The sequence below is a fragment of the Leptonychotes weddellii genome, chromosome 6 (assembly GCF_054177405.1).
Source record: "Leptonychotes weddellii isolate Sample4059 chromosome 6, ASM5417740v2, whole genome shotgun sequence".
NCBI lineage: Eukaryota > Metazoa > Chordata > Mammalia > Carnivora > Phocidae > Leptonychotes > Leptonychotes weddellii.
In genome coordinates this window covers 107,082,078-107,091,950 of record NC_138374.1, presented here as the reverse complement: position 1 = coordinate 107,091,950, position 9,873 = coordinate 107,082,078, and the positions used below count along the sequence as shown (strand labels likewise).

The 9,873-nt window shown below is 42.2% G+C and overlaps 1 non-coding gene across 1 annotated transcript; it reads right to left on the bottom strand.

Annotated features, from left to right (window-relative positions):
- Positions 1-8,739: 8,739 nt before the first annotated feature.
- On the bottom strand, positions 8,740-8,850 carry LOC115944661 (U6 spliceosomal RNA). Its single transcript, XR_004079193.1, has one exon. It is a non-coding gene; the product is annotated as a U6 spliceosomal RNA (small nuclear RNA).
- Positions 8,851-9,873: the final 1,023 nt, after the last annotated feature.

Here is a 9,873-nt window from a genome sequence, read left to right as displayed (position 1 = left end):
ATACGTTCTAGCCCAGTTCACAGCAGGTTGTTTCAAATGGGTTGAGGAGGTTGATTTGCATTCGAAATCTTCTCTCCCTCACTTGCTTTTTTGTTTGGCCCCTTGATTTCTACTCCCCAGACACTCTTCGGAGGTTGACTCAGAATGGAACAAAATCACATCAGTTCAGAATTTGAATTGCCTGAGTTTGGATTTTAAATGTGTCCCATTATTTCATCAAGTTGTGGTGGGGGCGGGGGGAGGTGAAGGGAAAGAAAGGAGAGCAGAGAGATTTTAAAATGAAAGGGAGAGATGATGACAGATGGAGGCAAATGTTCCTTTTAAGTGGAAAGGAGCAGCTGATGTTGAGGCATGAAATTAAATTAGTACATCTGTGGCTGGATGCGTGTCATGCAGCTTCCGGTTCCCCACTCCGGAGGAGTTTGGTCGCCTCATGACTAAATGGCGCCCTTCACAGCGCCATGAATGCTTCCCTGCGCACAAGATGGAGGCCCTTCTCGTTTTGAAAAGGGGCTGCCTGCCGAAAACCCAGCACCCAGGGCTAGCCCTCCCAACCTCACGGTGTCCTACCAACCCTCGAAGGAGGAGTTGGCTCGGTTGAAACTCCAGTTCCTCAAGTCAAAGGGAGGGAGGTGCAGGGAATTGGAATCGAAGTCCTCAGATTTTCCAAGGAGGCAGTGTTTACGAGTGGCCTGCGGTGTGCCGGGCAAGTGAACAATCTGCTTTTGAAAAGCCTGCCAGCTGCGTGCGGGAAGGGCTCGGGATTCGTAAATGTTTACAGCCTTTTCTACGGAGTAACAGAATAGGGCTGTTTCTTCAGCACCAGGCTCCGGGGGTGCTCCCCATCAATAATGGCGCTCAAGCTTCCACTTTCCCTCGGAAAGCCGAGCGGTCGTGAAGCGTCAGGGTCACTGCCAGGAAGCTTCACGGCCTAGTTCGGCTCCTAGCTCTCCAGCTTTCTCCCCCTCAGCTTGCATCTCAGTTTCCAGCCTCGCACGCAAAAGCTGAAGATCTAAGCCAGTCATTCCCCAGCCTGCCCTGCCTGGCTCACGCAACTAACTGACCTTGTATCCAAAGGGGCAGGGGAACCACATTCCTTAGAACCGGGCACATGAAACTTAAAAAAAAAAAAAAAAATGTTCAAAGCAGAAGCTAATTCCTGGATATTTGCAGCCGATTTAGGAATCACCCTTGACCACTGGCCATGGCCATATTCTTAGAATGGTCCACTTGAATCTATTAAAACAAAAACAAGAAAAACAACTTAAAAATGTCATTATGACAATGGTTCTTTATCCAAGTAAAAGAGCCCCCGCACTCTCTGTTCACCCGCCAAACTGTTCGATGGATTTAAAAATAAAGTTTAAAACCCTCACTATTTTACTGTTCTTTCAGAAATGACAGGATTCAGAAAAACTGTCCCAAAATATGGTACCTTTGTGTCTGGAACATTTTAGACTGAAGGAATTTAAGAAACGGTCTTTGCAGGGAGGACTTCCTGACCTACCCCTGAAGCAAGTCGTGCGTAAGACCCTTGGTGGGAAGTACCTTCCCTACACCTGAAGGAAAGCAGCATCCTATCTCCAAGACTGAGTGACTCCAAGAAAAGTCCAAATAAAATGGACCCTGTAGAGTGCCCCCTTGTTTACTACACTTAGCTCATATCCCTGTGTTTGTCATATTTTCCCACTACTGTCCACTCTTCACCAAACCTGCTATAAAAATACTAAATTGATGGGTGCCAGAAGGAAGTTGGGGGGGGGTCAGTGAAATAGGTGAAGGGTATGAAGAGTACACTTATAGTGATGATGAGCACTGAGTAATTTTTGAATGAATGAATGAATGACAAAAAATACTAAAATTTCATCTCTTTGGATCTTTTTTTCTTTTTAAAGATTTTATTTTTAAGCAATCTGTACACCCAGTGTGGGGCTCGAACTCACAACCCGGAGATCAAGAGTCTCTTGCTCTAGGGACTGAGCCAGCCAGGCTCCCCTCAATCTTTATTTCCTTATGAAAGCTCTTTTATCATGTAAAACTTATATTAAATAAATGTGTATGCTTCTCTCTGGTTTTTAGTCTGTCTTTTAGTCTGTCTTTTGTTACAGAGCTCCAGCCGAGAACCTCAAATGGTAAGAAGAAAAGATTTGTTTCCTCCTCTAAAGCAAGCAAAAAAGAAATAAGGAAAAAGCCATGCTCCTTCTATTGTCAAGGAGCAAGAATATCCTGGCCCTTTCAAGATCCTTCTAGCTGGACTAAGAATCAAATTGACATGAGACAGATTAACAGGGGAAAATCAAATTTAATAGTGTACGTACAGGGAATCCACCCAGACATGGAAATTCCAGAGTCGATCAGGTGACGTGAGGGATAGATGTCATCCTGAACTAAGGAGAAGGGAGTAGCGGTCTGGGACTTCAAAGGGAAGGAGTGCAATCTTCAGGGAGAATGAGAAAGGGTAAATGATAAATGTTTGGTGAGCTACACTGAAACAATGGGACAAAAAGAGGACTTTCTAGATTCCTCCCTGTCCACCACACATAGTTCATACCAAAATGTAGTTATCCATGGCGATAGCTCTCTTCCTGGAGCAGGTCCTCTATCTAAATTCTTTTGGGCAGTTGTGGGGGGAGTAAAGAGCTTTTCCTGAATCTGCTGGGTTTTGATTGCCTTTTTAACTCCACATCATCTTCATACTAAAGTGGCCCATCTTGGGGTGCCCTGCCCTTGGCCCCCAAAACTACACACACGCCAGCATTTTGCACAAAAGACTTTCTCCAAATGGTGTCCACCTATTAAGGCGCATGAAATTGGGAGGAGGCTTGGGTGTTGCTATTCACATCATCTGCTTAGGTTAACACACACCATGTGGTCTCCCTTCGGGCAATTTTCAAGTTGTCTTTTCAGATTTCTTACACTGTAAATGCACACACCACACAGATAAGAAACGTATAACACACCAAGGGGAGAGAAAGAAGAGAGAGAGAGTCCCCTGTAAATCCATCAGTGCAAGGTATTCTTCCTGGAGTCTTTCACCTTACATCGACTTCAATTATGCCTTACAGCCCAGGCAAACTCCCCGTAGCATTTCCCCACAAGATAATCGCCGTGCTGCTTGGTTCCCCCTTCAGAGGCAATTAGCCAGCCAGTCCATATTTAGCTCCTGTTGTTATTCCTTTGCCGGCCAACTCTATCGTTCCCTGAAGCACTTCTGATGTGGTTCTTGGAACCGTCCTCAATGTGCTAGCACTGATCTGCCCTGAGCAAAATGCTTTGCCCATCTGTGCCGGGAAGATGTTTGCATTGTTTTCCAACAATCTTTCCCTCTCCAAAGAAATTGGAGAAGAAGGCATGTCTGATCCCATTGTTGCCACTGTCCCACACCAAGAATCCTTTGGGGTGGTTCTTATTAAAGGAAAATCAAGCCTGAGTTAGAAAAGTCAAATTGCATTGGTTCAGTAACCAAGCCCAGGTGGGTGTGAGACGGTGAGGATGTTGAGGTGTATCTTGAGTTCTTTCTCCTTTCCCCCTGCAGGCATCCCCAGGTCCTGGCACTGTCCCCACAGATGCCCACAAGCAACCTTACCTTTTTTACTGTCTCTGACTCTAAGACTTTTTTTTCTTGCTTCCTCCCCCATCGAAATTGAACTTTCATCTATTCAATGTCTGTTTTTCTTAATCATGCTAATGTAACTCACATAACAGTTTATCTCATTGTCCCAACTGATGAGACAAAGAATTTGAATCCAAAAGAATGACTCAGATAATTTGGAGGTCCCTGTAGGCCACTCCTGAAGTATTTTTTTTTTTTTTTGAAGGAGTAACTATACAGGCTCATCTCTTCACAGCACAGAAAGAGATGCCGACTCCCCTGTCCAATAGGGATTCAAGAACTATTTGCTGATTTCATTTTATTAATATGAGATGAACCCTTTCATGCTGATTTTCACTATCTAAGGTTGAACTGTAGCCAAAGATACCATGATCCAGAGCAAGCATCTGGCCACATTTTTAGATCACTGTCTCTCAAACTTGACTGTGCAGGGGGGAGTCACCTCCGAATCTTGCTAAAACACAGTTTTGTTGTTCAGGTCTGGGGAGGGGCCTGAGCTCCTGCCCTTAGGTGATGCTTCTGGCACTCTCCCTGGCCTGCACCTTGATTAATAACATTCTATAGGGTGAGAGAGGAACTGGAATTAGAGGAAGAGAAGATGGGATAATGGAGGTAGGAGGGGGCCCACTTAAACATAAAATGTGGCCGACTATTCAGATTCTCAGAGGAAAGTCCTGTTCACTGGTTTCTTCTTTCATTCAGCTATCCTCCCTTCAACCTATACTTGTAATTCATTTATTTGTTCAACAAATATCCACCACACTCTTCTGCCATGGACAGTATGAGTCAATAAGGAAGGAAACAGTGGTCAAGGTTGGAATCATTCTCACAAACACAGAGCTGAGAAAAAACAGAAAAAATCTATGTGGGGGGAGATAAGTGTTATATTTACCTCTAACAACCATATATATATATATAAAACAACCATCAGACTAAATATACTCAAAGAAAACCCCTGATTTTTCAATTCAGCTGCTATTTTTCACCTCTGAAACCAATCTGCATGATCACAAGGTAGGATTTCATCATTAGTGCTTAGAGAAAACCTACTCCGGGTGGTATATTTGCTTCTCCAGAGCCTCACCTCACTACCTCCCATAGCTCAGAACTATAGAAGAGGTCCCCCCAAAGAGGCAGAGTTTGCTTTAAAATTCACTCCTGAATGTCTGAATTAATTCATTTAAAAATTGCTGGTCACATGCCCACTATACACCAGACTGGGCTCAGTACTTGGGCCCAGAGAGGACATTACATAGTTACGGTGCTCAAAAAGGTCAGGTGGAAGTATTTTAATTTGAACACAGTCTAGCTGTTGAAGTCAGGTCATTTTCATATTTAACAACAGGGTAAAACTAACGGCTTCAGTGACCCTAAAGAGCATTTCTTATCCAATAGAGCTTAGAGCTCATGGTTTGGGGAGACCTGAGGAATAACTCAAGGATTATACACCATGACCAAATGGGACTTATTCCAGAAATGCAAAGTTAGCTCAACATATGAAAATCAATGTAATACACTATATTAGTACAATTAAGGGAGGGGGGATCATGATCATCACAATAGTTGCAGAAAAAGCATTTGACAAAATCCAACACCCTTTCATGATAAAATGCTTAACCATCTTAGAAGAGAATTTCCTCAACCTGATAATGGGCCTCTAAGAAAACTCACAAGTAATATCACAATGGTGAAAGACTGAAGGCTTTCCCTCTAAGATCAGGAACAAGACAAGGGTGTCTCTCTGCTCTTACTATTTCTATTCGACGTTGTACTGGAGGTTCTAGCCAGAGAAATTAGGCAATAAAAAGGAATAAAATTTACTTAGATTGTATATAGAAAATATTAAAAAATACACACACACAACTAGTTCTTATAAACAACTTCAGCAAGGTTATGGGACACAGGACCAATATACAAAAATCAATCATACAATCTATACACTTCCAATGAACTATCTGAAAATGATTATTTTTACACTAACATCAGAAAAGATAAAATACTTAGGAATAAATTTTACAAAAGAAATACAAGTATCATACAATGGAAACTACAAAACATTACGGAAAGAAATTAAAGAAAACCAAAGTAAACTGAAAGACAGTCAATGTTCATGAATTGAAGACTTAATATTGTGAACATGGTAATACTCCCCTAGTTGATCTACAAATCAGTTCAATCCCTACCAAAATCCTGCCTGGCTTTTTCGAAGAAATGGACAAACAAGTCCCAAAATTTTTCAAGAGACTTAGAATAAGCAAAACAATCTTGAAAAAGAAAAACTCACACTTTCTGGTTTCAAAACTACAAACAAAACTATAGAACAAGACAAAGTTACACTAATCAAGACAAATGTGGTACTGGTATAACTGTTACATGGAGAACAATGGAATAAAATTGGCAGTTCGGAAGTAAAACCTTAAATTTATAGTAAACAGACTTTTGACAAGGCTGTTCTGGTGACTGGGTAAGAAAAAAAAAAAACAGGGGCACCTGAGTGGCTCAGATGGTTAAGCGTCTGCCTTTGGCTCAGGTCATGATCCCGGGGTCCTGGGATCGAGCCCCGCATGGGGCTCCCTGCCCCGCGGGAGCCTGCTTCTCCCCCTCCCTCTGCTGCTCCCCCTGCGTGTGCGCTCTTTCTCTCTCTGTATCTCTGTGCCTTGAGTGAATAAATTTTAAAAATCTTAAAAAAAAAATAGTCCTTTTAACAAATAGTGCTGAGACAACTGGATATTCACATGCAAAATTAGACCCCTACCTTCACATGAATGAAGTAAGACCTTTACCTCACACCACAGACAACAATTAATTCAAAAAGGATCAAGACCTAAAGTTAAAAGCTAAAATTATAAAAGTCTTAGAGAAAAACATAGGCATAAACATTCATGACCTTGGATTAAGCAGTGGTTTCTGAAATAGGACACCAAAACATAAGCAACAAAATTTTAAAAATAAGTATATAGGATTGCATTAAAATTTTAAACTTTCATGTTTCAAAAACTATCAAGAAAGTGAAAAGACATCCCACAAATTGAAAGGAAGTATTCCTAAATCATGTATCTAGGATTTGTATCCAGATATATATAGAGAAGTCTTAAAACTCAACAACAAAAGGTAAATAATCCAATATTAAAATGAGTAAAGGATCTAAATAGACATTTCTCCACAGATACACAGATAACCAATATGCACTTTAAAGTGCTCAACACCACGTGGCTTGTCTGGGTGGCTCAGTCGGTTAAGCATCAGACTTTTGATTTCTGCTCAGGTCATGATCTCAGGGTCATGACATGGATCTTCACATAGGGCTCAACACTGGGTGTGGAGCCTGCTTAGGATTCTCTCTCTCCCTCTCCCTCTGCCGTGCCCCCCCCCCCCGCCCACCGCTGGTCCTGCGTGCACTCTCTCTTAAAAAAAAAAAAGTGCTCAACACCATGATTCATTAGGAAAATAAAATCAAGACTACAACAAGGGGGAATGACACCAGCAAAACAGCAGCAGCATAGAATTTCTAACACTTGCTTCTCCCCCAGAAACATTAATTTGAGTACCTATCTGCACAGGAAAATACCTTCACAAGATCTGCAGTTTCCAGGTGAGGGATCATAGCATCTGGATGAAGCATAGAAATAAAGGACACATTGAGGAGGTAGGAAAGATAAATTTACATTACTGCCATCCCTTCTCCCAAGCCCAGGTAGCCCAGTGAAGAGAAACACCTGCCCCATGAAAGGAGAGTGAAGTGAGTGCCTGACTTCATCGAGGACCCCAGATCCAGCTTGCCCCAGGCTGACTCCCACAGTCCTCGATGCTCTCTACAGGCTCCCATAACCCCAGGCCCCCCCAGCTCACCCGGCCCCTGAGGAAGGGGGAACAGGACATGACTGCTAATGGGTACAGGTTTCTTTGTGGAGTCATGAAAATATTCTGGAATTAGTGATGTTGGTTGTACTAAAACCTACTGAATTGTACACCTTAAAGGGGTGCATTTATAGTGTGTGAATTTTGTCTTTAAAAAAAGTAGGACAAAAATAATTTAAGTTATGCTAATTGCTATAAAATGAATCAATTCTGGGCATCTAATGTATAGCACGGTGGTGACAGTTAACAGTACCCCATTATAGACTACTTGAAAGTTGCTAAGAGAGTAGATCTTAAATGTTCTTACTACAAAAAAAAAAAAAAAATGGTAATTATGCCAGGTGGTGGAAGTATTAACTAACCTTACTGTGGTTAATAATTTTGCAGACATATACATGTATTGCATCATCACCTTGTACAGCTTAAATTTACACAATGTTACATGTCAATTACATCTCAATAAAGCTGGAAGATATAGATAGATAGATAGATAGATAGATAGATAGATAGATAGATGATAGATAGATAGATAGATAGATGATAGATTTTTAAAAGTAGCTCAATCTTGGCACCTAGTAGGTTAGCCTCAACCAGACCCAGCGATAAAGAAGAAAATGCAGATTGACCAGCGCTGGTAATTCAGTTATCCCAAATGTAGTCATGTGCATAAAGCCAAACTGGGAGCTAATCCTTCGACACCCCTCTGTGGGGCTTCTCCTAATAGGCTTCAGTGGGAGAGACCATTACAAACAAAAGTCAACAGCCCTGGGCTCTTCTCCCCAGTCTCACAATCCCACCCTACCCTTTGGATAGGCAGTAAAATTCAGTGCCAGTTTGTCCTTTTAAAAAAAGAAGAAAGAAAGAAAAAAAAGCTTTTATTTAAAAAAAAACTAAAAACACCTTTGTCTGCTTCCGTTTCTCATTAAAATGCCACTTTTGAGCCATTTGGAAAGGGTCAGGCTGGATGTTGGCTTTAAAACCTTTGACAGCTACTATAATTGCCTAGAGGTCCAGTAACAGTGATTGCTCTCACAAGTTTAATTTTGAAGTTTCTGCCAAGCCATTAGCATGTAACCAGGCTATGGAAATCAAAGGAAATTAGAGGCGAAGAGAAAAACTAATCTCATCTACCTCTGGACTGTCACCTCCTCCCTGGGCCAGGACAAGTTCTCTTCTAAGTTGCTGTTTCCGGGTGTAGTGAGAAGAGTCTGGGGATCTGATTCCAAGTTCTGCTACTAACTAACCACATGGTCTCAGGCAAGTTATTAAACATTTTGGTATTCTTTATATGCTTTTATTTATGTGTCATCCCTACCAGGGCTGGGCTAGTGTTCTCTGTATCATTCCAATTTTAATATATGTGTTGCAAAAGTGAGCACTACACAATTTGGTATCTTTAAAAATGGGTACATTGTTGCTTCTCCTGCTGGACCCTCTTGTCCAAGTGCCATCCTGACAAGATCCTTCCATAGATCATGTCTGTGGAGCAAGGCAGGCAGAGAGACGAGTGCACAGGAGTGCTCTGAATGGGTGCTCATTGAGTTTAGGATTGAGCTGGGCAAGCTTCCTGCACGGAAGCAGAAAGGCATTAAAATAAAACATTGTATCACATGGATCTGGTCACTTTCAGGAAGGATAAGAGAACACATCTAAAAGACATGTTTAAAGGGTGCTCTAGTTAATTGTGGCTCAACCATCATGGTGGCAATTTCAACTTTTCTATGGTCATTTAATCACATTTAGTCTTTCGATCCTTACAACAAACAATCCAGGGGTTATTATGCTCTCCATTCTACAGATGAGAATACTGAGCCTGCAAAGGTTACATTGATAAGGAAAATCTGTGTCCTAGGATGGCCAAACGAATCCGAGAGAGAGTCCCAGTCCTCACCCCGGGGCTCTTCTGGGTTCTTCTCCCGGCTCTGCTTCACGCACGCGCACAAATCCGGGTTCCTCTCCCTGCCCCGATTCCCGCACACGCCAGAAGTGCCAGGTATGCGGAAGTAGAAGTGTATAAATTGCCCCCTTTGTTTGTGCTCGGGGCTCAGACCTTTGGAGACCACTCTCCTCTGAGCCCGCCAGCGTTAAATAAACCTCCTATCCTCCAAGATCTCCAAGAGCCGCTTGGTTCTTCCATCAGGCGATCAAGTCCAGGTTCTGTAACAACATAACTTCCTTAAATTTCACTTGACTGGTCAGTGGCAGAGATGGCCTTTGAACCATAGATTTCTGGCCTTAATGGCTATATTCTTTCTGCCTGACCAGCGGCTCCCAGATGTGATGATCACTAAGATAGCCTCAGGTATTATGAGGGTCCACGGGTACAGGACCCACTGCTACCTCCTGTTATCCATCTAGTCTATCCTTAAGGGACTTTTGGAAATTTCATTTTTAACAAAGAA